Source organism: Theropithecus gelada, chromosome 6 (assembly GCF_003255815.1).
Source record: "Theropithecus gelada isolate Dixy chromosome 6, Tgel_1.0, whole genome shotgun sequence".
In the NCBI taxonomy this organism is placed as follows: domain Eukaryota; kingdom Metazoa; phylum Chordata; class Mammalia; order Primates; family Cercopithecidae; genus Theropithecus; species Theropithecus gelada.
Window position 1 is genome coordinate 95366499 of NC_037673.1, and position 7263 is coordinate 95373761.

Below are 7263 nucleotides of genomic sequence, written 5' to 3' on the forward strand. Positions count from 1 at the left end.
ATTCGATTTTGTTTACCTTGCTTGGGACCCATTGTAGGTGTTGTTATCATTGTTTAATTGGATAATCAATTAAGTCGGTTCTAGAAAATTATTGCTATTGTCTTCTTAAAAAAATTCTTCTTCAAATTGTATCTTACTTTCTGAATGGATTGTTAGAAACATAATAAAACTTGTTGTATCCCTGTACTTCAAATTATATTTCATATATTTCTTCTAGTATCTGCAGAATTGTAACATGTTTCTGGGTACATATTTTACATCACCAGCTTTTTCCTCACCTTTTTTGAACTTTTAATTCTCCATTAATTGTTTCTTTCTTCCAAAGTTCATGATTTTGGGAATTATAAAGCTGGAACTTCTGGTTTTGGCTTCATCATATACGCCTATTTTAATTTTCGTAATGTTCCCTTTGTTCTTGATGGATTTTTAAAAATTATTTTGACACTTTTCAACTCATATTGTTCAGTCAGAAAATGGCTGCTGAGCAATATTCAACCTTATATACACATTATAACGGAGAATAAGATTGTTAAACTTCACACTCTGAAAGTGATCTATCTTTTAAAAGTATTATGTTGCAATTCCAAACCCATTGTGGCACCAAGACCAAACACAGAAAAAGGGAGCTGTGGTTTATCGCAGTAATCTCTTTCAGAAACAGAGACCGAAGAACTATGCAGGCACTTAGAGAAGTGGGGGGGAGTTGCAATGGGTACCGTGTGGCAGCCATGGAAGTGTTCAGATCTCTTCTAGAACCTTTTATAGGAAGCATAGCTGCCCATCAGCCTCCCACTGCTGCCTATATTGGTTCTATTACAGCCTTCAGATGAAGGCTCTGCTTTCACTAGACTGCCCTGAGCCAAAGACCGAATATGGTATGAAATACTGGAATCATCCAATTCTGTGCCCAGTTCAGGACTTTTTCAAAGGGCAGTCTATCAGTCTAACCAAAACTTTCTCAGAACTGGGTTGTAGACACAGTCTTTTCCTACCTAGTTTTTCCTTTTACAATTGTCAGACTTACCCAGGATCTGAAGGCCCTTTACACTTACTCCAGCCCCATGCCTGGCTCCCCGCTTATTTCTTGGAGTGTGTAAAGGCAGTTTTATTTCATTTTTGGAAATGTTGTCCATGAGATTTTGGTCTTCTATATATTTTCTTTAAATGGATTTTCAAAGACCCCAAATCTAAACCGTTCCTGTCACAGGGTCCTTAGGGTGTCAGTTTTCCATCCAGAAACTTCTGTGGCCAGTGGCACTTTTACTTGAGTTTTCCTTGGTCTTGCTGGGCTCGTTCCACCCACTGAGCCTGGCTGGCAGTGTTCTGCTTGTGCTACTGGCCTGGATGCCATGGCTGCCAAGAGTGAGCCAGGCAGAGTGGTGAGGAGTGTGTGAGTGAGGGCAAGGTCTGGCCACTGCACACAGCCAGGTGTGTTGGCTGCGGCGGCGTGGAAAAATCCAGGTGCTGCCACAGACACCAGCTCTGTGAAAGGGTGCAGCTGGACCAGGTGTACCACAAGTGACTTCCACCGTAGGAACCAGGGAACATGGTGGCACCTGGAAACTTACAGACACCAGGAACTGCAGAGCCACAAAGAAGGTGTCATAGCTTTGGCTTGAGGAGCTCCTAGTTCTGGGGTCCCCAAAGAGCTGAAGCTCTTCTCTCCTCATCACTTGCAATGTGGTGAGCAGGGGGTGTGTTTCAGCCCTGTTTGTGTTACAGCTCTTTCAGTGTTGCCATTGGGAGGATCCTGAGTTCTTGTCCCACATCCAGGAAGAATGAAGTATGTGGAAAACTGGAGGATGAGCAAGGTGGAGAGGAGCTTCATTGAGTGACAGAACAACTCTCAGGAGACCTGAAATGGGTAGCTCCTTTCTGCATGCAGGTCCTGACAAGTGTCCAGCTGTCAGTGGAGAAGCAACCCACAGTGGGTAGCTCCTTTCTGCAGGCAGGTGATTCCAAAGAGTCAAGGAGACCCAAAGTGGGTAACTCCTTCCAGCAGCTGGTAATCCCAACCTCTGTGCGAATCAAGTTGTGTCTTGGGGTTTTACGGGTTCAAAAGGGAGGAAGTGTGTGCTGACTGGTCTGTAGACAACCTTGGGTGGGCCTGGAAAGTTCACCATAAGCTTTCACTCCAAGTAGCAGACTCCACCTGAAACAGGTAGCCTGGCCCCCAGGCTTCAGGCCATCACTGGCTTGAGGGTGGGATTTCACTAGGGACCCACCTCTTTCCATCCAGGAATCTCTGTCTGCCGTCCACCATCAACCTGTCTTCTGTGGAGTCCAGGCTTTCCGTGCTGACAGATGCCCACAGATCTGCGCTGAGCCATCCTCAGCACCCCAGTCCTCCTCCTACGCTCTTCGGTATCCAATGTTCGGAAGGGATTGAGGCAGCGGCAGGTCAGCTGGTGCATCAACGCTGTCCCAATTGCATGCACGCCAGGCCAGATAGCAACAGCACCTGGGCTCAACTACAACTTTGCTCCATACTGGAGTGGGTGCCAGGAGTGGAGAGAGGCCAGGGAGTGGGAGAAGGCACTTCCAAGTCTATGGAGGCAGGGGGAATTCCTGAGCCTCCAAGAGCGCAAGGATGCCCATGTTCAGAGTAGTGACTGGGAAGCTGCAACTGCACCCAGGAGCACAGGGCTCCTCCCTCACCAACTTGGTAGCGAGCATGGCTCCTTCCTGTTCCTAGCCCCCGCCAGCTCCAAGGAGCATGCAGCCCTGGTGTTGCCTCCCCTTCTGCAGCCAGCATCCTCGCAGTGGCCACTCCAGATGGGTCATCACCACCATCACTATCACTGCTATCTTATCCCCCAAATTCAAACAATGAATGTTTACCAGAGATGGTCTCATTTTTTATTAGCTATATTAATTATATAATAGACTTGTTCTAAACAAATATTGAGATGTATAAATCTATAAGTTATTTAGTAATTATAGAGAAAATACAGGAAATGTGTATCCTAGAAAATTACTTCTAAGCATAGCTATAAGCAAATAAAAGAGAAACTGGGTTTGATAAAGTTGATTGCATAATTGCAAGAATATCAATAACTTTACTGTGTTAACAGGATTTATGTGTGTGTGTGTGTGTGTGTGTGTGTGTGTATATATATATATATATATATATATATATATATATATAATTTGTTAGACAATTCAGAGCTGATAGTAAAAGTATAAGTTAGATGGCAACCTGCATGAGTCTGTGCCAGGCTGCTCGAAGGTGCCCGACACAGGTGGTCATCCCGGCCAACTGTCCTCAGACGTGTGGCTCCATTAGGTGGGCAATGGAACTGGAGCTTGAACTGCTGTTGCATGAGGCTTATGAGAACATGGAGGTGACACAGAGCTCCAGGCAGGAGCTGTGGGAAGCACAGAGGCAGATCAAAGAGTGCATCACAGACAAAGGATGTTCTCAGACAGCATTTTGATGATTTAAAGGGAGCCCTTGGGAGCTCTTGGATGAGCAATTGGTAACCCTTTAGCAAGAGGTGGACATCATTGAACAGGAGACCATTAAACCATTAGATAACTGCCAGAGGCTCATAGAACACGGAGTCAACACTGCAGAGGACTTAGTCTGAGTAGGTGAGATTGCCATGGTTGGTAGTGTAGAAGAGAATGAGAAACTGTGTAGCTTTACCAAAAAGGTCTCACACATTCAGTTGGACAGCTTACCAGAAGCACATTTACTGGTTGATGTGCCTTGTTTATATGCGCAGTTGGATGACTCAGTTCTTATAGTAAAAGACCACGTTTCTAAGCATGAAACAGTAGCCTCTCTCCCACCAGTACAGATAGAAGAACTGATACAGAAACCTGGAGTCATCACAGTAGGATGGTGTAAGGTGGATGATGATTTTACAGCCCACGATTACAGGCTACAGTTTTGTAAATGTACTTTAAATCATTTTGAGGATGTGTACGTAGGTTCTGAAACTCAATTCATAGTATTGCAAGTAGACTCCAATGTTGATTATCAGTTCAAAGTCTGTGCCTGAGGAGATGGTCAGCAGGAGTGGAGCCCCTGAAGTGTCCCCCAGATAGGTCATTCCACATTGGTACCTCATGAATGGACAGCTGGTTTTGAGGGGTACAGTCTGAAAGTCGAGGTAATATTGCATTCTGGAATGACTCTGGATCCTCAGGTGTTCTCTACTCTAGAACTCCAACTTATTTCTGTGGGCAGACATTAACATTCAGAGTTGAAAGTGTGGGACAGAAGAGACAGTACAGGGGTGTTTGCAGAAAAACAGAATGGATGTGACTGTCTGCAGCAGGATCAAGCTCTGTGTATGAGTACAAATGGTGACGTTTTTGTAAACGGAAAAGAAATGACTGATGAGTTAACTTCAGTTACTTCTGGGTCCACTGTCACATTTGACATTGAAGCTGTCACTCTAGGAACCACCAATAATAATGAAGGCAGGAACTTCAGGCTTCGAGTAATGATTAGCTCAAATAACAGAGAAGTGGTTTTTAATTAGTCACTCGATCAATCTTGTGGTTCTCTTTACTTTGGATGCACATTTTTCTATCCTGGATAGAAAATATTAGTGTTTTAGATGTTTGGGTGCTTGGCTTTGGTTTTCAGGGTTTAGTGTAGCTGCTCTTCAGCCCAGTTTAGTTTTAATTGTTTTTTTAAAAAGTAGTTGCATTCACCTCTCACTTAAACTGTTGGAAATGGAAAATGTTTACTGAATTCCGTTCATAATTTTTTTAAAAAAGAGACTTGAATGTTGGGGAAAATCTTATAATTCAGTCAATTTTATTTTTAGCATATTGTTAACTAAAATATCACCTCATAATAGAAATCAAATTTACTTTAGGAGTATGAGAAGATACAGAAAGTTCTATATCCTTCCACTGCATTTCTTAAAGTTGGTTATTAGACTAGGAAAACAATGTAATATTATGTTTTAAACCATCATAGAAGATCCAAGTCCATGTAAATCTTTAGAATAAAACAAGAGAAATATACCAGATAGAAGTTATGTGATATACATTCACTCATATGCTGTCCGCCTGAATTTATTAGCAATACGCTCCATGTTCAGGTATTTATAAGGAGTGTTGACTTTTATCCCATCTTCAATAATTTTTAAGTTCTCAAGCATTATAATTTTTGCACTTTTTAAATGCTTGAGCAAATATCTATTATAGGCAAGTATTATCTTTTGTTCTTTTATTACAATTTAATTCAAGATAGACTACACTATTTTCATAGGATCAAACTACCTATGGAAGTAGTATGCACAGCAGTGTTCACCATTTCACATGTATGTAATATGCACATGTGTGTATCTAGCCTTTGACATAATTTTACTTTTTTAGAGTGTGAGCTGCAGTCCAGTTTAATGTCAGTTTGATAAATGGTCTCTTAGCGGACCAAAAAAAAAAAAAAAAAAAAAATAGGGTAAATACTTAACCTAATTTTTTGAAAACTTAAATTTGTGTGTAAAAATTTACTTGAAAAAATTAATATATAAAAATAACTATCTTAACATGCTACCCCAGCCTACAGATTTTATTTTACTGTGAATTATTTTTTTTTTCATTTTTATCAATAATAAAAAAGTAGAAAAGCAAGTATGACATTATTGTAAGATAATTTATTTGGGGATCCCTGTTCCCTGATAGACAATTATGATCTTTTCTCCTTGTCTTTTTATATATAAGTAAGTAGACACTCACTTCTTTAAGGATTAAGAAGCTTTCCAGAATGTAGATACCTTGTCCACCGATCTGAATCAACGTAAATAACTAAAAGTTAAAAAATAAGTAATTTGGCAGCATTCTAAATAGGAGCAAAAGTATAAATAAGAGGAGTCATAATATATTTCCTTTTTATTCTAGGATATAAAAGTTCTGTATAAATTTCAGTATTAGTCTATGGGTTAGTAGTTAACAATATCAATTGCAGAATAAACTTTTATTACATTCAGCAAACATTGGTAATTCTAAAAGTGAAGATAGGTATTAAAATTTTAGTACAAAGAGTATTAATATCGATGAGTAACTGAAATGTAACATCCTCTATTTTAGCAAGTTATATATATGGTGTTAATTGTTATGTATATTTTCTAGGAAGAAAGAAAATAGGCATATCCAATTGGAAATTCTATAACACAGAATATAATTCTGAAATAAAGGGAAATGACATTATAAAAATTCAAGTCATTTTGACTGAGAGAGGTAAAATAGAGGAAATTTCTAAGTAACAGAGAGCAGTTAAAATTGTCCTTAGAGAACTGTAACTTACATGACTGGCACTTAAAAGAGAGATAATAATTTGTGTAGACACTGAGTTTGGCAGAGCTATGGGGATAATATATCTTTTCAATCTCAAATATTATTTAATTTTGGATGCTAAGTCTTTCCTGTAATATTAACTCTTCATACCATTTTCCCTCAATGACCTTGACCACCGTGTGTGAAATAATAAACCTCATCTTCCTGTCATCTTATGTCTTGAAGGGTTTGGTAATTTATCTTGGAGGGATGTCAGTGCAAAATGTCCTCATCATTATTTGAAAGCTGAATCACAAAAACCACTAATGCTACATTAGGCAGATGTGAAACTAACTGAAACCATGAATGATTTTAGGTAGCAGAATATTTTAGAACACAGTAAGATAGCCTAGTTTCTGTTTCCATCCAGGTATATTCTGTGAGAACAAATGCATAGAGAGGTCTATGAGACAAAGGCAAGTTAATCTGAAACTTAGTGTTGATGTCTTTACATTTAAGAATTTGTTTTTACAAATTCATGCAGAGGTTAACTCACTATTTCATCATGTTAAAAACACCATATGGCATGTCACTAATTACTAATTCATTAGTTTTTGATTACCAAATTTCTCACTTCATAGCCTTTAGGTAGCGTAGTTTTTGCAATAGCTTTTGGAAGTGCTTGTTGCCTCCAGTATGTATTGCTGACTGCCTTATTTTGAAACACAAACATGTAAGTGTTTGGTGTTTCAGCCCTTTTTCTTTATAACCATTGCACCTTGTACCTTACCTCTCTGGGACAGGAGTCGGTCTTACTTCCATAGTATGATTCAGGAAGAGGCATTTTGAACCTTCCTAGAGGGTAAGAAGTCCTTTGTTTCTTACAGTTCCAAGTGAAAACGGACCACCTCTGAACCTCCTTACACTTCGGACCTGAAAGGAGATGATCAGGAGAATTCCTGGGTAACCATCTGCCATCTTCTCTTTCCTCTTTATCGATGCATCAACAGAACCTGCCACAAAAGT

The 7263-nt window shown here is 39.7% G+C and overlaps 1 pseudogene; it reads left to right on the forward strand.

The window, feature by feature from the left end:
* Positions 1-3287: 3287 nt before the first annotated feature.
* Positions 3288-4571, forward strand: LOC112626810 (annotated as a pseudogene).
* Positions 4572-7263: the final 2692 nt, after the last annotated feature.